This window comes from Mustela nivalis, assembly GCF_964662115.1.
Source record: "Mustela nivalis genome assembly, chromosome: 15".
NCBI classification, from domain to species: domain Eukaryota; kingdom Metazoa; phylum Chordata; class Mammalia; order Carnivora; family Mustelidae; genus Mustela; species Mustela nivalis.
Genome location: NC_139034.1, coordinates 7904605 through 7931435, shown reverse-complemented (window position 1 = coordinate 7931435; position 26831 = coordinate 7904605). Strand labels below are relative to the sequence as shown.

The 26831-nt window shown below is 39.2% G+C and overlaps 1 protein-coding gene and 1 pseudogene across 4 annotated transcripts in view; one reads left to right on the top strand and one right to left on the bottom strand.

The window, feature by feature from the left end:
- The window catches only part of MTMR6 (myotubularin related protein 6), an 821484-nt gene that overhangs the window by 739839 nt on the left and 54814 nt on the right, over positions 1–26831 (top strand). The gene's annotated exons all lie outside the window — the stretch shown is intronic.
- Positions 1806–26051, bottom strand: LOC309849305 (nucleoporin p58/p45-like; annotated as a pseudogene). The gene is made up of 13 exons (XR_014316573.1): positions 25710–26051; positions 21424–21566; positions 19701–19736; positions 17247–17396; positions 16461–16598; positions 13732–13842; positions 9085–9109; positions 7922–7987; positions 7440–7602; positions 6358–6430; positions 4445–4555; positions 2977–3182; positions 1806–1811 (listed from the first exon to the last, which is right to left on the bottom strand). The product of XR_014316573.1 is annotated as a nucleoporin p58/p45-like (transcript).

Sequence of the window (26831 nt, the reverse complement as noted above, 5' to 3'; positions counted from 1 at the left end):
ACAGTTTTGAGCACCACTAACTTGAATTTCATTGATTTGGGCCTGTGGACATCTTTTAAAATTCAGGCATCAAATGCCAGAGATCTCACACATAAACTTGCTCTTCGCCCAATTTTGCAACATCTGTGCATTGGGTTGCCATCCAGATCCTTGATGAAAAAGTTGAGTAACATAGGGTCAAGAATAGAACTTTAAGGCAGCTTCTAAAAAACCAGCCTGACGTGGATTTGTTAGTCAAAACTCATTATTTCTGGTTATTCAGCTAAAAATCCACTTATCTCTAGGTTCTTAATTTTCTGTCTTAGATTCACATCTATCACAAATGACTTTACAAACATCTGGCTGGAACCAGCGCTAGCCACGTGCGAGTATGTAGCCTCACACCATTTTTGTGACGTGGGTTGTGGAATATCCTACAATCGGAGATTTTCCCTTCACAAAAGTGTGGTTGCCAGTGAAACACAGAGAAAGCAGAAACCAAATAAAATACTGTTGCTAGATGTTGTAGAAATAGCACCAACAGAGTAAACTTTACCACATCTTTAGCTAATTATCTTTTGGACCAATGCAGTCAAGACATGACTGCAATTATTTTCCTTAAAAACCAAAAGTGATGGGACACCTAGGTGGCTCAGTTGCTTAAGCAGCTGCCTTCGACTCAGGTCATGATCCCAGCATCCTGGGATCGAGTCCCGCATCGGGCTCCTTTCTCGGCAGGGAACCTGCTTCTCCCTCGGCCTCTGCCGGCCACTCTGTCAGCCTGTGCTTGCTCTCTCTCCCTGTGTAAGCTTCAAAAAAGGGCAATCTGGTTCTTTTTGTCTTGGCCACAAAGGTGTCAAAAGGTCAAAACCAGCTACAAGAGTTCCTCCACGGAGAATCAGTTTAGGAGCTGGGGTAGAAGGAATACAGGGTAAGGTGTCCAGAGAGCTGTGCCAACCTCATGCAACCAGAATACTACTAATATCATAAAAGGACAGCAAACACAGGAATGCGGTAAATAGCTAGCTATGGTAGGATCAGAAACTGGATTTTACATAAGCTGGATTAGTTATGTTTCCTGTATTCTCCTATTGCCTCTTTGGATTTAGTCAAGAACAAAACACTGCAAGTTCAGTCTGTGTCAGCCAGGCCAAGTGCAATGAAGGAGGGGTTTTGGGCCCAAGTGTCGAAGTGGAAATCACAATCTACAAGAGGCAGAATACAGATGGGTGTGGAAATCAAAGCCAGGGGGTTCCTGGAAAGGTCAATCCTTGCTGCTCTTGGAGCCTAGTTTGTCTGTCTTCCACTCTGGACATTTCTCTTGAAGAACTAAAAATCCTAGAGGTTCTAAGTTTGGTTTTAATGAAGAAGACAGCTATTCCCAACAGGATATCATAACCAAATCCACTCTTTTATTGACTCAGCAGGTTTGTCCTGGGTATCGACTCCAGGCACAGCTCTGTGAGAAGCCTGTCCCATAGTATGTAATAATGGCGGCTGCCATCCCCAAAGGAAGACACTGCATTTGAATAACTCTCTGTGACCAATTATGCATTAAGTGGTGAAGAGAAGGAATGTCTTCAGCACTTACTGTGTGAGAAGAGGTCTGAATGGGTGAAAATGGCAGGGCAGGGCTTTCTGGATGAAGGTGGGGAAGCTGTAGCACAATGGGGACAGGCTGGAACATGGAGGGAAGCAAGGAGACTGCTATGTCTGGCTTTTCTGCTACATTATACATTCTATGAGGGCAGGGGTTGCTTTTTGCTCTTAATTATACCCTCAGCTCTGACCACCATGCCTATGATGTTTCAGTAATACACCGATGGCTACAGCTGAAAGAAAAAGCAAGGGTTAAGGCTGAGGGGGCAGGTTGTGTAAGACTTCAAAGAGGACCTGGACTATTAGATTAATAGTCTATTAATACTATCAGTATGGACTTGATTCTCTGGTCCAATCTATCCAGGAAAAGCAGAGTCACAGGTGAATTAACCGGACAATGTCGTACCGGATTTCAGAGCAGAGTAGGGAGGCAGGGGTTTTGATTCTCCTGGGTTAGACGTGAAGCAATGAGGGCACAGACCAGAGAGATGGCAGGGAAAAGAGAAGGGGTGAATACCAACAGACCATGGGGAAGGACCCAGCAGTGAAATCGAGGAGGCAAGAGTCCTTGAGCTTGGGTTCCTAGAAGACATCTTTTCTCATTCATGCCTATTTCTTCTCTCCTAAATATCCATTCTTTTAGCTTCAAGTACCACATACACTTGTATGGGTCATATATCCAGGTCAATTTTCACATACACTCTAGAATTCACATGAACAGTGGAATTCTGGCCATCTCATGCTCATCAGTATGCCCTCTAACACAATATCATCTTGCCCGAAGCAAGTTCATTTGTTGGAGTAGCTCATTCTTTTTAAAGAGAAGAGGGAGAGGGTAGCACCAAGGATTAGTGCAGAGTCAGGCTGTTTGTGGATGAGAGTGCGTTTGAGAGCCAACAAGAGGTGGTCATGATTTCCGAATTCTATCTTAAATTCAATGCTGTAAGTTTTAAGTAACTTGTGCTGTGTGACCTGTCTTTTCTAGATTATAGAAATCCGTGTAGAGAAGGATGAATCAGACAACGAAGGTAACTGATGGATGGTACCCTGGGACTAGGGATAGAGCCAATGGGACAAGAGAATTTAGCAGTGAAGGTGGCCCCGAAATAGACAACCGTGGAGACCAAGCCAGGAGGAATCCAGCTGGCCTGGAGAGCCACACACTGAGGCACATGCGGGATCAAATTTAAGATGGGGGTAAAAATACATTCCATGAGTTTGGGGGAAATCGGAGAAATTACAGATAAATTATGATCTGTTTAGCACTAAAAAAAAAAAACAGTAAAACTTACCTTTTTATAAGTCAGATTCCACAGTACCCTAATTTCCTAAGTTTTAAATTGATGAATAAGAGCAACAAAAGAGGCAAGTTAACAAAATCATTTAAAAAATTGATACCTGAAGAATTGGGTCTCCAGCAAGAAGTCTTCCATCTTTGGCGATCACCCCATGCCGACAGACTTCCTGGATAACAAGGTTGATCAGTGGCCTTTCATTGCCGCCCACAATGCTAATTCCTAGCTGAATATAAGGATCAGACCGGTGAATTTCAATTGTAGTAATTATAATTATGCCTTCCGGAAAACTAACCGGCTGCTGCATAGCTGCCAAGTTAAAAACGAGACGGAGAAAAACAGGTGGAAAGAAAAATGTTTTATATTTTGATTATCTTCACGTAAGTAAGTTATCGTCTATCATTAGTGATGACCTTATGTTAATAGATGATTCATAACAAAGCAATACCACGGGATAAGAAAAACAGAATGACCAAAACACCAATAGGTAAGATTAGCAAAACACTTCCTCTTTGAAAGGTGATCAGTAAATAATCAACAAATAACTACTATGCATCAGATCACTAGGGACCACACAGTGATCTGATAAAGAAATATACAGAAAATATCATCTTGTCCTAATTGATCAGATTGACAAAATATCAATATACAAAATATCATCTTGTCAGTTGACCCATGAAACAGCTGTAAACAGTGCAAGGCAGTACATATGAAATAAAAAAGACAAACTCTGTGACATACAATCACCGTAGTGGTTGACAAAATAACCACATTAAGCAAGAAGAGGAGGGTCTTGATCTGAGCAGTAGGAGATAGAAGAATTGTTATAGCCAAGGCTGGGAAAACTGGGATTTGTAGAAAAATTGGAATTTTCATAAGAGATAAACCTATTTAAAAGTAAGACAAAGGGCCAACTACTAAGATATGCCCAAGATCTAGGACTAGAGGTTTTCTGCCTGTTTCCTGGTGGGTCATGTAGACAGATCAGTGGCTGCTACCAGAGGACAGCAATAGTCAGACACATGGCCTTGGGAGTCAGATACATACCTAGCCATTTCGTGGCTCTCAGACTTTGACCAATGACTCCCTGACTAAGTTTCCTCATCATTAAAAAAAAGCCAGTATTGGTACAAGCATTTAATAAGTTAATATATGTAAAGTGCTTGGCACAGTGCTGACACAGAACAAGCACGGAGGCTGAGGTATTTTTTTGTTCTTCTTGATGCTGTGGATTTCTTAGTCAAGAAGCAATAGGCATCAAAACAAACAAAAGAAGCCTGCTGATGACCAGTGAATTTGTGGACTACAACAGAAGAGGGGGAGGGGGAAGGATAAGCCTCAAGGTAAGACTCCCTTTCTGTTTCTAACCGGCAAACTGTTAGACTTGTACACTTAAAAGGTGAATATGTGATATGTGAAGCATATCTCAGTAAAATTATTTGTTGAAGAGGAAAAACAACAACAACAACAACAACACCCCATGTAGGGAAAGTAATAGGCAGTACTGAGAAGAAAGGAAATATCTGATTTGAAAACAGATGAAAAGCAAAAGCAAGGTGAAGAGCACATACTGTCAGTGGCCGTGTTCTCCTCGAAGGTGGGGTTGTCCAGGCCAGGCTCCTCAGTCCACGGGGGCAGAGACGCTGATATCAAGCTGCACTCAGCAGGTGCTGTGCCTGTCCCTGAACAGTCCGTTTCGAGGGATAAAGTACCTGGAAGATCTATTACAGTGGTTCCATTTTCATTCTCAATCTCTGTCTGAGCTTTATCAGTTTTCCTCCTTTCTAGGGCAAGTCTCCGATGAAAAGCTCCAGGACATCTAGAGAGAGAGCATTAGGGGGTTCCCAGATGATTTGAAAGGAAAAATGATAGACAGCTTGTGCCCCAACAACAGAATAGCCACTGCTTCAATGCCAAACTCACCTAGAGGTAATCCACAAGTGGTATGTAATCTGATTTTAACCTCTGCTCAAACTAAATTCCTACCACACTGTGTAGCAAACTTAAAACAGGCGTTGGCACAAATAGTGGCTTCGTGCATGTCTCAAAAAATACTTCAATAAAAACCTGTATTCAGATACATACTAGTTCCAGAAATACACCAGCACAGTTGACGGTATACTGCAAATACTATTCTGAGATCCTGATTGCATAACCCCCTTTTCACAGGGATGGCTTAACTCCTTAACAGGAGTGGAAACAGCAGTCTTCTTCCACAATGTGCTCCTGCATCCAGACTTGGACCCTGAGTGACACTGTTCCTTTCCAATCTCAGGGCCAAGGGTACACATTCATTTATTAGTGAGAAGCAATACATCTGAGGCTCTGCCACTTGCAGAAAAGCAGAGCAAAGGCTCAAGAGGCTGCGTATGGTGGGTGGCGGTCTTATGTCTAGGACTGCAGACTTCATTCAATGATAGTGTGTTTTAAAATCTCAAATTTCATGAAAAATCAAGTATAGGATAAATTTATTGAAAACTGGAAGCTATCCCTTAGCTGTAAAAGTAATGAATTTCCCCTCACAAACTAAAGATAAGTTGTGGGTTTCAAGTTCTTGAAAAAGATTGCTATGGAATTTCTTTATCCAGCTTTTTCTCATTCCCGGTTTCCTCATCACCTTATTAAGAAAGAGGACAAAGGATTTCCCTTCTGCACTGTTGTGCCGCACTCCAGGAAATGTTCCTTCCTGAGAAGAAAGGAAATATCTGATTTGAAAACAGATGAAAAGCAAAAGCAAGGTCCTTCAAGGACCTGACAAGTAACTTGGAATATTGTATCACTGAGAAAAATTATTTTTGTCAAGTAAGGAGATTGCATGAGAAATGCATTTTAAAACTATTTCATTCAATAAAAAAATGGTGACAAAAAGTGGATCATAAAACAATACTTGAGATTAAAACTATAGGGAAAGATTCAATTCTCCAAATGCATATCACACACTGGTATCCAGGTGCGTAACAGCCAGTCTTCGATGGAGAAACAGACTAGAAACAGGAAGTGGGAAGGAAACATAAGCAGAATGTGCACAGCTGGGAAAGAGCCTAGCTAACAACTAAAAAATCCTACAAACTAAGTAACTGTAAAGCCCCTCTTATCTGATGCAAGAATAAATTGTTTTTTCTTTTCTTTTCTTTTTTTGTTTTGTCAGAGAGAGTGAGCACAGGCAGAGACAGAAAGAGAAGCAGGCCTCCTGCTGAGCAAGGAGCCCGATGTGGGACTCGATCCCAGGACTCTGGGATCATGACCCGAGTGGAAGGCAGCCTCTTAACCAACTGAGCCACCCAGGTGTCCCCAAGAATAAATTTAAAACTGGATCCCTGAAGTTGTTAGAGAGGTAAAGAACCAGGTATGCTTACATCCCAATGGGACAGCAAATTGCTAAGAGGGACTAAAGACAGGTATTTTGTGTGATATCACAGAGAACTATGGAAGAACGCATTCATCTAGCACTCAGGAAGGTTACAGAAGACTAGGCAACACCCACCTTTAAAAAGATGAGGACCTGGGCACACAGAGACGGAACAACTAGCCAGGAGGAGACGATGAAAGACTTCAAACTACACAAGGGAGGCAAGAGTGCCAACAACGAAAAAATGACATAGATTATACCATAGAAAGAAAAAACAAGTACAGGGGAGCCTGGATGGCTCAGTGGGTTAAGCCACTGCCTTCAGCTCAGGTCATGATCTCAGAGTCCTGGGATTGAGCCCCGCATCGGGCTCTCTGCTCGGCAGGGAGCCTGCTTCCTCCTCTCTCCATGCCTGCCTCTCTGCCTGCTTGTGATTTCTGTCTGTCAAATAAATAAATAAAATCTTTAAAAAAAAAAAAAAGAAAAAACAAGTACATATGAATGGCAAAAATCATGAGCCTCATTAACATTTATAACTAAGACATAAGACTGGCAAGTCTTCAGAATTTTTAATAGTTAAAAAGCTTAATATGGTTTTTATTTAATGGATGACAGATTTTTAAAAACATATTTTTCTGCCTTGCTTGTACGATAGAGCAATTTAGCCAGCAAGTACTCTTAGGAAACAAACTAGTTAAGAGTATCAGCTCTTCCACTTATTGACAACCTCTTCCATTTATTAACAACCTCTCTGCCCATATTCTTCTTTATATAACAAAGATAAGACGGCCTAACTCATAGAGCTGTCATGAAAACTAAACTGGACTAATATAAATTGCTTAAAATACTGCCTCATAAATAATCAGAACTCAATACAAACTAGTGACTACTAGTATCATAGCAACTTAAAAGTACTCAAGCTAGGGCTCCTGGGTGTCAGTTGGTCAAGCGACTGCCTTCGGCTCAGGTCATGATCCTGAAACCCAAGACTGAGTCCTGCAACTCACTCCCTGCTCAGCAAGGGGTCAGCTTCTCCCTTTGACCCTCCCCCATCTCATGCTCTCTTTCTCTCTCTCTCAAATAAATAAAATCTTTTTTTAAAAAGCACACATGCTATACAGTTTTCTTACAGTACATCTGTATCAAGTCTTATCACCAATAAGACGTAAATAAAACGAAACAAAACCCTACAATAAAATTACTTTAAGTTAGTTTACCTGAGCAGTTTCTGTTTTCAACTTGTCAATACTGAGGGTGTTCCTCTGTAATCCACTGGCAGCCAGTGACAGAGTTTTAATATCTTCTTGTACTTTAAGCATGGCTTTTGAAGACATTCTACTAATTTCTTCTTGTACATGTTTCTGTTCCTTCACAAATTTCCTAAAAAGATACATAAAACTGAATTCCAAAAAATACACCTTTGGTTTCCTATAGGAAAAAAGCATATTTACTATAGGCTGGTCAGAGTCCTAGCGTTTTTTAAAAAGGAAATATTAAAAATTCATGCACAGTTCACGTGCTTTTTAAAGATTGACAATAACAGAATTTTAATTCCCATTATTCTGCTTTGTTTATAAAAATATTAAAATTTTTACCAACACCCAAGTTAAAATGTTTAAGAGGAAGAAGAGATGTTCCCCTTAAAATAGATTCTAACATTCTTCAACATGATATATCTAATTACATTTGACACACTTACTGGAGGTTTTCAACATCCTGGCAGATGACAGGAGGGAGATTTTCATCCTTCAGTGCTTTACTATCCCTGAGAAAAATGCCACAGATAGATTAAAGCCATTGAGGTTCTATAAAGCTGACAGCTGAGTTCCACTACATAAGGGTTAAAGGGGAGGAGGTAAAACAAATATTCCCCATTTATAGCTCTTATGCTTGATTTCAAATCTCTTTATAAAAAAATGTTGTTTCCTGACCTTTAAAATAGCTTTAACAATTCATCTGACAGGGAGATTTCTCTTCTAATTTCCCTTTTAGAGGGACTGGCACCTATCATAAGTACACATAAATGCATCTGACCAAATGTTTAAGAAAAAAAATTAGAAAATACAAGAGATTAAATATTGAACAAAGTTACCCTGGCTCAAAAACTCTATGACTGACCTTTTATTTCGTTCAAAAATATTAAAGCATTCATTAAAGAAAGTCCACAAACTTCTCATAATGAGATTCTCATTATATTTTACTTGATTTTTAGAATTTCAATTTATTCTTCAACAAAATAAAACCTAGGGATAGACTAAGGGAATCATAAATATTTAATGAGAATAGGAAGAGGTGAAATGTGGCATGCTGTAATGGAATTATGAGTTAAAATTCAGTCACAGATCTGCTACTACTTCCTTGATAGAACCTGAAGCAAACCTCAGTCTCCTACAGCTTTCTCATTTATGAAATAGGGCTAAAGTATACAGAAGATATTTTGGAGGCATGAACTTGATCATTTATTTACAAATGTTTTATCTAATGTAATACAAATTAGGTGAGAAAATGTAAGTGCTAGTAAAAATAGTGATCTTCAAACCTTTCTCCCTCTTCATCATCAGAAAATAAATGGGACTGGTATAGTAGTTTATATAGAAAAGGTATGTATACCTAAAACTGAGCATAAAGTAACCAGAAAGAATTGGCTATAACTTTCCTAATGATTAAAAATTAAAGACCTGACCTGCCAAAATCTTTCCAGAGCATATGTTTATTATTTTACTTTAGACAAAAACTGATTCAAAGAATTTTTCTTCTAAATGTCTATGTAGTTTCTTTTACTTCCGATGAGACCACCTGCCTATAAATTAACAAATAAAATTCTTCAAATAAAATACTTTGAAAGTTAAATTGTAAACCTACTCTGGTCTTGTTCCTGTTTTATCACCTAGAAAATTCAAGAAGCTTTATGTAAAAACAGGTCATTTAACAATGTATTCCAAATTCAAGTTTCAATTTAACACAAACTTAGGTATAAACAGAAACTTCTAAGCATTTTTCGGACAGACTCGTAGACATCATGTGAGGTCAGTTGTCACAAACTCCAAACTACATACTATGGGGACATGTTTGTATACACATAAACAGATAGTTACGTAGGTGATTTGTATCTATTTCTTTCAAGGGCAAGATTCTTCCTCTTTCAACTATCTTCTATGAAAAATATTCTTGCTTAGCACAGTTGACCTCCTGCAAGTTCTACTGGATGCTTTCTTAGGTTCTATCAGTTCAGAATACTAAAATATGTCAGACTACCCGGATGTCTCTAAATATTTTACAAAAGCAGCAATTTTTTAAGATGATGTTTTTAATGTGTGCAGATAGATCAACATGAGAAAGCTTTCTCATGAACACTTATTTAGTGGTTATCATTATTAGTGTATGTCTAAAAGTAGAAAAGTAAAAATGCTCCATCAGCAAAATGCAGTAACTCACTTTCTGCTTTTCCAGAATTTACTTCACACTGCAAAATAAAACCTGCTTAATGAAGAAAATACAGGAACACACAAAACTTCATCCCATCACAGAACCTTAATGGTTCCTCTTTCAACCTCTTTTGGCACTTACACACACATTTTTAAATGTGATCGGGATGACCATAAGTTATGTGCACATATTTTCTCAGGATGTTGAAATTAAGTCTTTTTCATGTCACTTAATATGGTTTTAAATGACCACAGAATATTGATGACATAGCTGTATCAGAACCTTTATGCCCAACCCTCTTCTTAACATATACGCACTTACTATATAAACAATGCTGCTACAGTGAATGCCTTTATCTCCAAATACTTGTGCATGACTTTATTTGTATTCCACAGAAAGAGGAATTTATAGGTCAAAGATTACATCAAGGAAAACCTTCGTATTATCAAACTGATCCTTTAAAACAACTGTTCCAATTTATCTTCCCACCTACTACGAATAAGTAATTTTTCTGTCACACCATCTACAACAATGTACATTTTTCTGAAACAATCACTGCCAGTATATAGATGAGAAATGCCACTTCATTATCATCTAAATTCATATTTCTGACAGTACTAAGTAAAACATTTCAAATATTAATTAGACAAGTCTATTTCTCCCTGAGTGAATGGTCTATTCAGGCTATTTGAGGTATATCCGAGGTATGTTTCTCACTGACTTCTCAGAGCTATTTCAACATTAAGCATATTAATTATCTCATACATATACTTTATGTGTCTATTTCTAAAATGAGACCTTCATTTCAAGATACATCTCAATTTCGGATGTTAAAATGTGAAGGAAAAAAGCATCGAAACAGCAGTATTTTACTTCCAACCTGTCCTTTACCTTTTGCCTTTGTCCATAGGGTTTCTTTTGTTTACCTTTTTAATCTAACTACAATTTATTTTTCCTTACTTTGTATGTTGATATTTCTCTTTCATAGTTTAACATTTCTGAAATTGATATCCATGTTCTACCGATGCAAGCCTTTGACTGGGTGAGACACAGTAAGATAAAGGAGGGATTTAATTTTTTTCCCACAGACTTCAACTTTTTTATTCATTAGCGTCCTATTTTGCTCTCTCTTTGATATTCCATTTTTTTTTTTTTAGAGAATTAGAGTTTTTTTTTTAAGATTTTTATTTATTTATTTGACAGACAGAGATCACAAGTAGGCAGAGAGGCAGGCAGAGACAGAGAGATGAGGAAGCAGGCTCTCCGCAGAGCTGACAGCCCGATGTGGGGCTCGATCCCAGGACCCTGGGATCATGACCTGAGCCGAAAGCAGAGGCTTTAACCCACTGAGTCACCCAGGCGCCCCTGATATTCCATTTTTATTATATTTACAGAAGTCTCTATACACACAAACCTGCATATAGAAAACTTAGGCCTGTTTTTGGCTGACCGTGGGCCCTGACTAGTCCATCTAGCTTGGCATCTGTAATACCTGTGGACTGCTGTCAAAGCTCACTGTCAGCACCTCACCTCTGTTCCTGCCCTCCTGCACATTATCTTCCACATGGCTGCCAGAATGCTCTTCTTCAAACACGTATCTCATGTCATATTATTCACATCAAAACCCTAGTGGGTCTCAACTGTCCTCCGTGTAATTACAAAACTCTTTAAGATGACATACACGGCCCTTCCCTTTATGACATCTGGAATCTGATCTTCCCATGCTGCAGCTCGCCGGTTTTCCAGGAGTTCTTCTAAAGAGTAAAGAGCATCCTTGTCTCTAGATCTTACTCCATGCTGCCCCCACTTATAGACCACTGCTTCCTACCCCTCTTCATCTATCAAACCCAATACAGCAGGTCCAGGCTAACTGATGCAGCTGCTAGGGAAACAGAGAAATCCTTTAGATTAATAAAGAACCCCTGGACACGTATAGCAGGTTAAAAAGAACTGGATGTGCTATATCAGGTCATGTGCACTTATTCTACATACTCCTTTGGTTCAACTCTGAGGCACAACACAAGAGGAAGACAATAGGGGAAGGTGGAGTGGAGCGGGGGGCGGGGGGGAGGGCGCGAAGGGAGATTAACTCCTTATATTTCTCTTACTCCTTTGCCTCAATCAAGTCTTTCACGTGGAGCCTAAAAGCAATTACAATAAAGAGAGAACCAGTTTCATAATTAAAATCAAAGTAGTTCAAGGGTACCAGACTGCTTCAGCTGATTAAAAAATAAGCTGCTAAAACATCTAAGATAATTCCTTCTAATTTTGATGCGGCTACAAAGAAAACTAAGTAAAAACAAGAGACAGACCCCTATGTTTAAAAATCAATTTTCGGGGCGCCTGAGTGGCTCAGTTGTTAAGCATCAGCCTTCAGCTCAGGTCATGATCCAGGGTCCTGGGATCAAGCCCTGCATCAGGCTCCTGGCTCAGCAGGAAGCCTGCTTCTCCCTCTCGCACTCCCCACTTGTATTCCCTCTCTAGCTGTCTCTTCTTCTCTGTCAAATAAAGTTTAAAAAAAAAGTAAAATAAAATAAAAATCAAATTTCATTCAAAGTTATCCTAAATTTTCTAAGTTTAAAAGGATTTTAGGATAGCCAGCTTTTAAAACAGTACGTCACCCTAGAATCGTCTACATAATAAAAACCACATCCAAATAAAAAATTCCTACACAGATATATGGACTCCTTCATCTGTTACTCATTCTAGGTTCTTCAGAGGATTCAATGCAATAGGTGAAACATGCTTTCATCAGAGGCAGAAGAGGCAATGCAAGACAAAACAAAAATCATGCACAGGGAATCGACAAAACAAAAAATCATGCACAGGGAATCAACAAAACTAAAACATCTTTCAAAATGAATCTGGATTGGTAATTTTTTAACAAGAATATTCAGCATTGCAAGAGCACAGTAGGAACGGCATTTTCATACTGGCTGGTGGGTAATCAATTGGTAAACTCTTTCTAGAAAGTAATTTTACAATATTTACCAAGAGTCTCCAAAACTCTCCCCTCTCTTTAAGCCAGTGATTCAGTTTCTAGGTTGTCTTTAAAAAATAATAAAAAAATATGAATGAAAATTTATAAGAAAAACAAACACATAGAGAGCATTTATTATGTGCCTGGCTCTACTGAAGTCTTATAAACTATAATCCTTGGACCAACAATGTCAAGTAGTTACTGTTCTTTTCCCCCACTTTACAGATAAAGAAACTAAACACAGAGGGATAAATAACTTGAACAAGGTCGCAGAGCTTATCAACAGTGGAGGGGATCTGAAGCCAGATTTCAGCTCAAGTCTATCCCCTTAAGCTACAATACCACATTGCCTCTCCCCATAAAGATGCTCAATATGTTGATACTTCCTAGAATATACGAACTGAATACAAACACTAATAATGGAAGGACGGCTGATTAATGATGTATCGATTCATAAAGCTGATGTAAGCAGCAATAAAACACTCCTAAAGAATTACTGAACTGACAAAATTGGTGATATAACATATGAGAAAGAACAGGTTACAAAGCAATCCAGTTGACCTTTGAACAATGCAGGGATTAAGGGTCCTAAACACCCAGGCAGTTGAAAATCTACACATAATTTGACTCCCCAAAATCTTTACTAATAGCTTCCTGCTGACCAGAATGTTTACTGACAATATAAAGTCTATTCACACACACTTTGTATGTGATATGTACTACATACTGAAGTCTTACAATAAAGTAAGATAGAGAAAAGAAAATATTAAGAAAATCGTAAGGAAAACACATTTACAGGACTCCACTTTTACTGGAAAAAATTCACATGTAAGTGGACCTAACCAGTTCAAAGCATGTTGTTCAAGTATCAACTTATATACCATACATGTGTTCATGATCCCAACTTAAGAACATATATTAATACACACACTGACAGCTACATAACCGTATGCATATACAAAACTCAGTTTTCTATGAAAATAAAATATTAAACACATAATACACAAAAAATTTGTGAGATATAAAGTAAATGTAAAAGTAAAAACTTTACTACTGAACATGTAACTAAAAATCTTACTGACATAGAACAGAACATTACTTACTCTTTGTATCTGATGAGGTACGAAAATCTATACCACCCAGACCTTCATTGCCTGCAGTTGAAGTAGCTGCTGTGGTTCCCAAAGTCAAGCCTAAAGCATTCTGTCCAAATCCTACAAATAAACCAAATATAATTTACAAAGTCTTTACAATGATTTTCCCTCAATGGACAAAATTCTCAAATGCTTTCAAGCTGGATCCCATTTTTCTTCATAATTGCTTTAAGCAAATAACATGGAATAAATCTAAAGCTGGGATTTAATGGTGTATGTAGTCTGGATAATATAATTTTAACTTCTTTACGTTTTAGGTAATTTTTTAAAGTGTAGACACACAATGTCACATTAGTGTACAACAGTGACTTGAAAACTCTACACATGCTATGTTCACCACAAGTGTCACTACCCTATCTGTCACCATACAACCTTATTACAATACCATGGATTATATCTACCCCTGTGACTGATTCCGTAACTGGAAGGTTGTACCAACTCCCCGTCAGCCATTTTGCCTGCCCTCCCTACCCTTTCGGGCAACCAGCAGTTCTCTGTATTTATGGGTCTATTAATTTTTCTTTACTAAAAAGGTCAGAGTTTATCTGTTAATTCAATAAATGTGAACATACTACTTGTTTTTTTTAAATCCTCCTGAAAAAGCAGTTTTAGTTTGTATATTTCCAGGTGAATACTTCTTGTCCTCTAGTCATGCTTTGTAATTGGATACTTTTTAAATTATCAAGTATTGGATGTGTTAATTAACTTGATGGGCATTTACAATGTGCATGTATATATGAAATCACTATGCTCTACACTTTAAATATCTTACAATTTTACTTCTCAATTATACCTCAGGAAAGCTGGTAACAGATAAATAAATTACATAATAAAATAATCCGGTAATGATTTATAAGATTTCAGCAAATCTTATAAATCTTATAATGCCAATAGTTTCATTATTCATGAAATCTAAAGAACTGAGAGTTAGAAGCCTTACAGTTCAAACATCAAATTTCATACTCCCAAGCTTTTTAAAAAAAAATTTAATGAAAGAAATAGACTTCATTTATTTAAATCCTACATCACTGACAAAAGGAATTGAAGGGGCTAAACTACAGTTAATCTTAAGTCATGAAGGTATGCTTGTAAATCAAGTAGCAAAATTTTAAAGACCACGCATTGGTAAATCATCTAAGTCCATGCATTACCAAGCTCACATAACTGTGGTTCTTTTTGGACAGATGCTATTTACTTTAAACAGAGGAAACAGTAGAGGTACTGAATAAAAGCAGGGTATATATGAAGAGTGCATTTAAATACTGACAATGTGTGAAAAAAAATATAGCTAAATGAATGTCCATTTAAAAAAAAATACAGGGGTATGTTTAGTTAGCACAACCATAAATCAAGCACTGACGTGTATCTAGAGCCTAAGAAAAATTGTAGCAAGCCTAAAAACTCATTAGAAAGACACGAAAACAATCCTCCACCTCCCCTTTCTGTTATTTTTGTGTTTTGCTCTCATAGAACTCTTTAGGAGAGATGTTTAAACACTTATCCTACAAAGAAATGTATGTTACAGTCATCCAGTGATTCAGTTACTAGGAGATATTTTGAATACCTACAAGGTGAGACTACAGTGACAAAGACAAGTATCTGAAAGATAATGCAAACCTGAATGCTACCAATTTTTACAGTTTATCTTCACCAACTCCTTTTTTCCCCTTCCACTGACCCAGAGTTTCTTCACTAAATTTAGTACCTGAACGGAGGACATGAAAGAGCTGTTTAATAGAAAACACTAGGTCATACTCCTTCATCTCTCCCACGCGACCAAGTATTAGACACCTAGGAGGTGTTGAGTAAAACTTCTGATATAAAATAGCCATTATACATGAACCTATGTATTACTGGGAATGCTATGATTTTAACATGTTTCAAAGCCAAAAAATATGTTTTTCCTAACACATAAATTGTTAAAGAGAAATTCTTGATATTATATTGCTATGTGAGATAATTATACAATGTTTTCAAATCAGAGGAAAGCTCTTCTCACTACTACATGGCATTATATTACATGATATATAGTATCATGTTTCCTCTATTATTCATTCATTTATATTTATATATAAATATATTTATAGTATATCTTAATACTCAAAACATCGACAGAATCCTTAACATGAAGCTAATTTCAAAATAAGAAAGAAATGAAAAATCAATCCAAGATGGAAAATATGAAGTATTCTCGGCCAATTGAATTGATACTTTAGTGTTTTGCTTGACTAGAATAAATTTAATACTTGTGTTCTAAAACCTTTTCTTCAAAGCACGCTAATACCCTTTCCTGATGCCTGTAATGGAAAGCCATTCTTAAAACCAGGGCTTGAAAGGTCAAGTTGTTTTGCAATGAACTTAGATACCAAATGATCCAAGACTCTACAACTACCATTTCTTGATAAATTTCTCTAGAATAGTTTATAAGATCCTTAAACAGGCCTTCTTTGTATCTTTATATAGTCAGTCAATACTGAGAAGCAGAAAACTTTTTTTCTACAATATGGCTAAGATGTCCAATTATGCATGAAAACCATTATTTTATAATTCAGTTTTCATACGAAACAAAAACATTCAGGTTAAAGAGACAAAGTGGTCCGTTCTAAAGGTCAAAATACAGATAAAGTAAATTTAAATATAAATATTTACTATTTTGGAAAATGAATACCATTAATTACCTGATGTGGCTATATTTTAACTCTGGAAAAGTGAACCTCCCAAACCAGCTAAGGCTCCCCCTAAGGAAAGGCTTGTTGATGGGGTAGTAGTTGTAGCTGTTGTTCCGCCCAAATTATTTAGGATAAATCCTGTAGATCCTATAGAAAGTAAAACGGTAAAGGCTTCAAAAGGAAACATCATTTCTAAGAACATTGGAGAAAATACAAAACATTCCCCACCACCACCAAAACAGACAGCCCTCAAGTCCATGACAAAATTCACTCTAGTTTTTCCTAAAAAACTACTTGCTAAAGATAAAATTACATATACTTAAGAATAAAGAGAAATAAGACCGTAAGGCAAATGCTAGTGACACAAATAAGAGTTCTAGGTAACACTAGAATGGTGTAAGGTAACAGATTCCAGAGAATAATAAAGAGTTTGCAATCCAGGATGCCAAATTCGCCTTCAAAATGGAATGAATCCTAAGGCAGGCAAGGCTGATGCAAATTCTTTATCCTTTATTGTCACCAATATGCTCCTTGAAAACAAAGTGTATATTAATAGTTTTACATTTTACCTCTCACCCTGTCCCTGCTTTGCTCTGTAAACAGAGATCAACTTCCAGGATGGCTCCTGCTGCTTTAAAGCCAATGATGATCTTTGTAGGATCCTAATTGCTGAGTGATTAAAATAAAAACTTTCCAAAACTGAAGTTATCTTGAATAAGGTGGATCCCTATATTCACTAGCCAAAAACAAAACAAAATTCAACCACAAAACATGACTTTTTCCATTCTGCCTCACCTGCTGGAGTTTATGTCAGAGCAGACGAAAGAGTAAGACCACGAGCTGAGGTAGAAGTAATAGGGAGAGCAAATGGTGTGGCAGATGCAGCAGGTTTACTGAATCCTAAACTGAAACCTGTTGTAGACGCAGATGTAGTGGCTGGTCTTCCTGTGTCAAACAAACAAACAAATCCTATTTTACCATGACTGTATATGTATTACACCGGTTTCAATCAGGATCCCTAAAAGTTCGTGACCCTACTTTTGTAGCCAGAAGGATACGTAGGTAGGTATGAAAAAGGAAAATATAGAAGTTGGAGCCAAATCATGGTGAATAATTAAAAGAGGATGCTATGATCTTAGGAAAAGCAAGAAAAAGTCCCATCAATGTGGTCATATTGAAATCCAATTTCAGTTCTACCCCTGGATTTACCTAAAACAGCACTTACCCTTCCTTTGCTCTATACTCAACAGAAAAATATTCCTCCCCTCCAACGCTATTTAAACCACCATTCTCTACTGTTTCCTCTGCCTTTACTTCTGTCAACTCTGGCTACTCCTTCCAGGCTGCTTTTGTCCATCTCCTTCCTCTGTTCAGTTCTTAAATGATACTGCCTACGGCTCCAGGCCTGCTCCCATACTTCCCAACTACAGGATCTCAGCTAGGGCAACATGGGTCTAAATCTACACCTACCAGAGTCTCCACTGGTTAGCTCTACCAGGATGTCCCTTAACTTTCCACCTCTACGCCTCCCTACACAAAACGTTTCCTAAACCCCCTGCCGTGGTCCACTCAGTTGCTCAAGCCAGAAACCATAATCACCCCTGACATTCCTTCTCTCTCCTGCATTCTACTAGCCATGAATCCTGCTGATTCTACTGCAGAAATAGCTCTGGATTACAAGCATCCTCAAAACCCTTACCTCAGGTCATCTTCTTCTCAAGAACAAATATAACCTCTTAATTTGTTTCTGTGCTATCAGTCCCTCTAAACTTTAATCTATTCTTGTAATTATTTCAGTTACTTTAAAAAAGAAGAAGCGAGAACACCAACAAAAAATAATACCCTGGTGATTCTCTCTGACTGAAGGCTCTTATTAGCTCTATACTATCTCTACACTAGAGTCACAAGGCGTGGCACACAACCACCTTTCCTATCTACTTCCAATCTGCTCTTCACACCCCCCCTCTCCCTACCATTCCCACTTCTGAATCCTAAATTCTAACCAAGTACTTTTCCTACTTCCCTGAGTCCCCTTATGACTGGGCTGTTGCACGTCTCCATCAGGAATGATGTTTCCTGCCCCCAAAATAAACTTCTACTCTTATCTTCCTCTACTTCCCTCGTGCCTTTCATACATGTTAGAGCACTTATCAGGTCATACAAGAACATGTTACTATACCTGCCAGTCAGCTTCACCTCATCACCCACTGAATGCCTTACTCATGCTCATGCTGATGCTCTTGACATCATTAGTACCACCTGCACCACCAGTACCATCACCACACCACAGCCAATACTAAATGTTCAAAGCATTATGTATACTCAAGGCCACAGAGTTAGGAAGTAGTAGCTATTCCAAACTATTAAATGAGGAAATACATAATGACCTGCATTTTGGCTTTCCCTAAAGGCACTGAGAGAAGCAGCTTCCAGAAATTAAACTTCTGGATTGCCCTTACCACAACCAGAAATTCCTGCCCGGGTACAGTGCTTTGAAATCCTGTATGGGTTCTAAAATCTCAGAAAAGAAGAGAATCCAACTGCTTGCCCCGAAGCCAATCCTGTCCAAAACTCTGGTAGTGAACAGATGGGTTACATTTTCTGTGGGTCACAGGTGAGTACCATCCAAATGAACAAAGTCCACCAATATTTAGTTTACTTCAAATGTTAATTAAATTAATAAATTTACTTTAACTGAGTTCCCATACTATCTTTTCATTCATTCATTTCCTTTGACATTATTAACTGTCATACTACTTACTCACATTCCCTTTGGCGTATCGCTACAGAGAACCATGGCGTTTTTGAGCTGAAAAGAAATACAAAAACTTTTCAGTCCTACCCTTGTTTTACAGATAACCAAAAGCTGCCAGATACTACATGACTACCTAAGACCTCACAATGATTTGGAATTACAACCAGGGCTTAATTCTAAGACTTCCGGTCTAGAGTTTGTTGCTTTTTTTTTTTTTTTTCCCCACTAAACGGGTTCAAATGACTATAAAAATACAATGTAAAATAAACCTCCAGAGGAAAAAAACCATCGCTGTATTTAAAGGTTTTTTTCCTGAATTAAACAGTCATTGACTTTTTTAAAAACTCCAGTACTGAAAGGCTGTATAATGAGTCAGTGTCTGTGATCTATTAGGTTCCTTACATGCTTCCTTCTATACCCCAGCTCTGTGAGATAATAAGAAAGAGAAGAGAAGAAAACCACAGATCTGGGATCTTTCCTCAAAAAATTCTTACCCAGAGTTAATCCTGTAGTTATAGTTGTTGCTATTCCTGGGGACAAAAAGAGAAATAAAATTCAATCATCAATGGCAGATGACATTTTATGGGGGGTTATTACAAGGGCAAGACTTAGAGTCATCCTCAGGATATGATACTACAACAACCAGTATCTTCTACCATGACCGCTAATAGAAACGTTCTTCCTAGAGCACCGGTTTTCACATTACCGGCTATATATAATTATATAGGGAATAAGATTTATAAATGCAAACAACTACTGCTTATAACAACATAAGGCAAGGAGAAAAAAAGCTACTCTAAGCCAACACTGGCACACAAAGTCATTTCAAGGAGCTCACTGGAAGCTCCCGCATTCCTGCAGTTCTTACATTTTCTATGTGTGGCTGTGAAAAGTTGCAATCAAAGCTGCAATGTCAATGCATAAAGTGGTAACAGAGACCAAGAGGCCCTGCGGTTACAGAATAAAGAGTAAATAAAGAAATAAGCTTTTGAAATGGCAGCATTACTGACACATATTTTTAATAACCAAATATCTTTAAGTATTAAAAAACAGATTTTTATTATCGAAATGTCTACCAGAAACCTTGACCTCTTGCCCTTTTCCCATCTAAACAACTCTTTTAATAATATAAAAACTTAAAACGTCTCTTAGGAAGGTAAATTATAACGTTATAGCAAGAAAGGATGCTGACTGCACCATATATACTAAATTAAATTAACGTCCAAATTGGTAAACTTGATTTATCTTCACTAAGGTGAAACACTGCATTATATACTCTCTTGTAAAGATTAAATTAATTCTTGGGGCACCTGAGTGGCTCAGTGGATTAAGCTGCTGCCTTCGGCTCAGGTCATGATCTCAGGGTCCTGGGATCGAGCCCCACATTGTGACCTCTGCTCAGCAGGGAGCCTGCTTCCCTCTCTCTCTCTCTCTCTCTGCCTGCCTCTCTGCCTACTTGTGATCTGTCTGTCAAATAAATAAATAAAATCTTAAAAAAATATTAAATTAATTCTTTATATTTAAAGAGGTATATCTTCATTGTGTCAAGTATACCAAAAAAGAAGTTATTTTGAAAAGAGATCTTGGGATGTCTGCGTGGCTCAATTGGTTAAGCGGCTGCCTTCAGCTCAAATCATGATCCCAGGGTCCTGGGATCAAGTTCTGCAATGGGCTCCTTGCTCGGTGAGGAGCCTGCCTCTCCCTCTGCCTCCTGCTCCCCCTGCTTATTCTCGCTCTTTCTGATGAATAAATAAAATCTTTCTTTAAAAAATCGCATTTCTTTAAATTTGTTTCTCTTCTTTTTTGAAGATTTATTTATTTTTGAGGAAGAGCTTGGGGGAGGGGGGTGCAGTATGCAACAGGAGGATAGGGAAATAGAGAGAGAATCTCAAGCAGACTCCCCAAGGAGCTTAAAGCCCAAAGAAGGTCTCATTCTGCAAGCATGAGATCATGACCCGAGTGGAAATCAAGAGTTAGACCCTTAACCAGCTGAGCCATACAAGAACCCCTAAATGGGTGTTTTCATTTACACTAGAATAGAAAATAACCAATGTTACGCCTACCACTGGCCCTTAAGTCCACATCCCTATATATTTTTTCATCTTAATATTTACCATTTTTTAGGTCTGACAATCCATATAAAGGGCAGAGATATAAGCCAGAACCTTAAAAAGAATATCCCATAGCTACTCCCTGAAATGTGACAATCCTCCTTACCTGTATTTGTTCCTCCCAGAGTGAACCCAGCGGGAGGTTTCGATCCAAGGAGCCCGGTTCCAAAACCACCTGAAGGAGCAGATGTCGTGGCAGGAGTTGCAGTGCTTCCAAGAGTTCCAAAATTGAGCCCCACTGAAGGGTTGCTTATCTATAAAGAACACAAAATAAAGTCTACTGGAGCCAGTATTTCCTAAAGAAAAATAAAAATTAACTCTTCAAGGTTAAACACTTTCTTTCTTTTCACATATTCAATATATTGCCATAGAATACAAAAAGAACTATCAATTTATTTTTAACCAACCCAATTCAAATATTCTCCTGTTCTCTTTAAAAATAAGTCACATACAAAAGAGTTCAGATCCCAAGGAAATCATAAACAGTATCACATATTCTCCTTCTCTAAGTTTTATTGACAATTAGCATATTTTAAAATGGCCACAGAGCAATCCTATGAATGTGGATCATTTTCCTCTTGAATGACTCACGGATAGTCCATATTTCTAAATACATTTGTTCTTTCCCAACTACTAAATAAAGAAAAATAAAACATACTCAGAAAAGTTCTTTTAACTGATCTTTGCCACCTCTCTGTTGCTTTATCACCATATTCATGGATTTAGGCAGGGACGGGGGATACAGTTACGTTTCTTGTCACCAAAACAGCATCAAGAACTGGGGTAGGGGTGAGAAGAGGAAAAGGACTAAACATAACCTGGCAAGAGGAAAATACAAAGTAAAAATTACCCTCTATCCAGATTATGTGTTCATAAGCAGAAATTCTCTTCAGAGTTTCTGAAAGCTTAAAAAGAACAGCTGGTAATAGCAAGTGATGTGAACAAAGTTCACGACTTTCAACTGTTCTTATCAAAACTCAGGGGCTCATATTTGCTATCTATAGTGGGAGAACAAATTATTAAAATAATCAAAATGTCTCAACAACCTGACACTCCAAAAATTGTACAGGAGAGTTAAAAGAGACTATAACACATAACATAATGGGAGCTCCCATTCATCCTATATAGGTATCTTTATTCTATCCTGCCTGCCCTTCCAAACAGACATAATCCCAAGAGAAGTCAAGGTCAGTTTTAAAAAGCTTATGTCTGGGACACTGCAATTTAAGGAGGTAGCGGTGTTATGGCTGGATTCCAGTGCCAGCTCTCCAATGTCCTGGGACTTGTGTGACATAACTTAGCCTTCTTGATCCTCTGTTTCCTCATATGCAAAATGTTAATAACTTTGCCCACTTAACAGATTTTTTGCAAAAGATTGAGAGATTATGCATGGTGAATTAACTTCACTTAATAAATGTTATTACTGTCATCATTAGGAACTTAATAAATTCAATTAAACACATTTTATACAATGTATTACACCAGCCAATCACTGTGAGGGGAACAGAACTTGAAACCAGTCATCAACACTGAGTAGGGGGTCAAAAAAGGGGTCCTGGGATCGAGTCCCGCATCGGGCTCTCTGCTCGGCGGGGAGTCTGTTTCCTCCTCTCTCTCTCTCTGCCTGCCTCTCTGCCTACTTGTGATCTCTCTCTGTCAAATCAATAAATAAAATCTTAAAAAAAAAAAAAGGGAGCTGGCCCTGTGTCTTAATTTATCATGGATTTGATTTTATTTTTTTTTTAAGATTTTATTTATTTACTTGACAGACATAGATCACAAGTAGGTAGAGAGGCAGGCAGAGAGAGAGGAAGGGAAGCAGGCTCCCCACTGAGCAGAGAGCCCGATGCGGGGCTGGATCCCAGGACCCTGGGATCATGATCTTAGCCAAAGGCAGAGGCTTAACCCACTGAGCCACCCAGGCACCCCTATCATTCATTTTAAAATGATGTCTAGGAACATGGGTATGTGAAGTACAGAAGGTTGGCAAAACAGGGTTGCAAGGTCTCACCAACAAAGCACAAAACTTTGAACACTTAATCAACTGAGCTAAAAAGGTATTTTAATAAATGTTATTGGCAAATTTTGAAGACCTCAAATTAAGGAAATGGTAATTATGCTCTCCTCCCTCCCAAAGAATTCAGTGATTCCATTTGGTTTTACTGCTATTCCATAAATATAGAAAGATGCACAATGAAATTATGTATTTTTTTCTGAAATTTTGTATTTTTAGACAAAATATTTAAAATTTCTTGACAACTTAAGATAACTGAAGACACAAGGCACTGTTTCATAATTAAATGTGAAAACATTACCGAAGAAATACATCAAAGTGGTATCTTCTTACTCAAGAAAGCAAAAGAGAAATTTCTCTACAGGAGAGAAATTTATTTAAAAGCTACCCCAAACAGGACCAAGTTTTGCCTCAACCCACTATTATCTGCCAATGGCTCATCAGAATGTGTTACTGTTGACTCCAACAGGTCAGGAATATTGTTTTAACTTCTCCAGCATGCCCTAATGTGGACTTAGAAAGTAACATTTAGGGAGCACTTACCAAGTGCCAGATATGATGTTAAGTACTTTATTCATCAGCATCTCTGCTCCAGATGTGGGAACTGAGGCTTGGAGAGTAACTTCCCTAAAATGATTTACCTAAAGAGACCAAATCGGGATGCCTGGGTGGCTCAGTGGGTTAAAGCCTCTGCCTTCGGCTCAGGTCATGATCCCAGGGTCCTGAGATAGAGTCCTGCATCGGGCTCTCTGCTCAGGAGTGAGACTGCTTCCTCCTCTCTCTCTGCTTGCCTCTCTGCCTACCGGTAATCTCTGTCTGTCAAATAAATAAATAAAATCTTTTTTTAAAAAAAGTATATTTTTGACACAGCAATTGCGATTCCAATGAACTAATCTATGTAGGAGATGACAGGAATAGTTTTCGCCAAATAGGAGAAGGGTTACTGGTTGAAAACCTGGAAGAAAGAGCTGTACCCTTATTTATTTCACCATCTAAAACAGAGTCCATTATATGGAACTGTGTTCAATAAATATTTGTTCCATGAATGACAAGAGCTTGACACAGGGCGGTGACATGAAGTGAAGCAAATGGAAACTAGGTAATTAAAATTAGCAGGCCTTGCTGATTAAGGGTGCAGAGAGAAAAGGAGGTATTAAGGGAAATTCCCAGACTTTTTCCTTGACTATGTAGTCTGTACCTCCCCACTTTTCTTGGTAAATTATATATATATATATATATATATATATATATATATTTATTTATTTATTTATTTAAAGATTTTATTTATTATTTGACAGAGAGAGAGCGAGCTCTCCAGTAGGCAGAGAAGCAAGGGGTATGCCCCTTGCTAAGCAGAGAGCCCCATGCGGAGCTCAACCCCAGGATCCTGGGATCATGACCTGAGCAGAAAGCAGAGGCTTAAACAACTGAGCCACCCAGGCACCCCTGTACCTCCCCTTTTTAATATAAGGAAGATACTTTTGGCTTTTTACTCTACAATGACAACCCTCAAGCCCCAGGTGATAGATACCTTGTAACATTTTCTATGCACACTTCTTGATGTAATGAACTCCTCCCCTTTTACCTTAAAAAGACGAAGTTCTAAAAATTAAATCTCTCACCATGAAAATGACCTTTGACTATTATTAATGTCTTTTTCTAAACCTCTGCTGGCTGTATTTCGTCATCGCCTGAAGCGGTGCTTTAGCAGGTTGCACAAAAACGATAAATATGCTACCTACAGTTTTCAGTGTAACTAGAAGACAATGTGAGTCATTCCACCATAACACTCACGAATACTACTACGCACACTGTTCAAAATGACCACCAAGAAATGCTGCAACATGTATTTAAAACAAAAACCTGCAGTAAAAAAGGACAGATTTCCATGAGGTACCAAGAGGTGAGCTCGTTTAGAATACCACGAACTCATTAAAGCAGTGGAATGTCCAAAGCCGTATATCCTGCAATGAAATCTGAATTATCAGCGATAAAACTCTAATTGTCCCCCTTAAAATTTTTCTATTGTTTTTTTCTGAAACCCCAGAATGACCCACAATGTCGTTCTCCGTTCTGTGCCTCAGACTGCCGCACTGCTAGGGCTCAGCGTGAAACCCCAGGCCCTTTCACCCAGCCAGACCCCACTCGACAGGGACACTGGGTGAACCATTGTGGATTCTGGGGACCTCACAACCCCTGTGACCACCCTCCCGACCAGGCCCCCAAACGGCAGGACTATGAGGCTGGCGCTGCGCAAGTCTGTCTTTCTTCTTCCCAGACCCACTAGAAAGGAACCCAGCGCGAAGGGAGAGGGACGGGCCCACCCACGGGAGTCTCACGGAGAGGACCAGGGCGGGAAGGCGCAGAAGCGCAGTTACCTAGATGCCCCGTCCCGAAGGAGAAACCGCCGCCTGCGCCGCTCCCGCCGGGGGCTACGGGGGTGGAGCCCAGCGTGCCGGTCCCGAAGGAGAACCCCCTGGACATGGCCGCTGGAGTTCACCGCCGAAAGGAAGCTGCAGGGGTTCTGGACGTTCCTCTCTCCTCAAAGCCAAGGCGGGCCAAGCAGCATCGCTCTTGCCTAGGCGCGAACTGGCGGGAACTTCAAACCCCAGAGGCTGAACAGGCAAGGCCGAGGTGGGTGGGGCAACCACCCGAGAGCACGTTCCGGCTCCCGCCGCGCGCACGTAACCGGGAGCGAGCCCGCCGCGCAAGGCACCCTGGGGTGGGAGGAGTGGATCCCGCCGATGCAGAGCATCCTAGGAGGGGGCGGACTGCGGGGGCGGGGGGGGGGGCTGCGAGGGGGTGGGCGGGGGCGGGCTTGGTGGGGGTGGGACTCCGGTGCTCTTAAAGGGTAGGCGCTTGGCGTTAAACAGCAAAACCGTTCCCTTAGTTCTGTATTTGCATACGTGTTGATGTAATCTGTACTTCATGCCTGTTGAATATTATTGCTTATGTCTTTCCTTACTGGTAAAAGGATGCGTGGAATCCCAAGGTGGGGAGGGCCCTATTGAGCAGTCCAAGCCCTGTTAGAGGAAAGGAGGCGCGCTCAGTCCATGGTCGGCTGCCGTCCCTTCCCGGAGAAGAAGAGGTAGCTTGTCTTTCCCTGACAGTTCGGAAATGAACTGAGAGCAATTCATTCATCCGCTTCACAGCTGTTGGAGCCCGATAAGCGCAGTCATTGCGAGTTGCCAGCCAGGAAGCTCAGAGAGCGTCCTTTGGTGGGGGGTGGCCGATCCCCTTGGTGGCGCTGAGCAAACCCCCTGGACGTCAAGCGATGTGGTCAAGTCCACGAAGTTTTTGCAGCGTATCCTGCTGCGTAGGAGTCTGGGTCTCCAGGCCCATCGTGGCGATGGCTGCCTTCTGGCTTTGGGTTTTGCATTGCTCTGACGCCTCTTTGCTACCTACCAGAGGAACTGCCAGGTGGAAGGGCTAAGTACAGAAACAAACACAATATAGTGCGGAATTTAAGAGTTCCAAGAGCAGCCCCTAAACATAAGAAA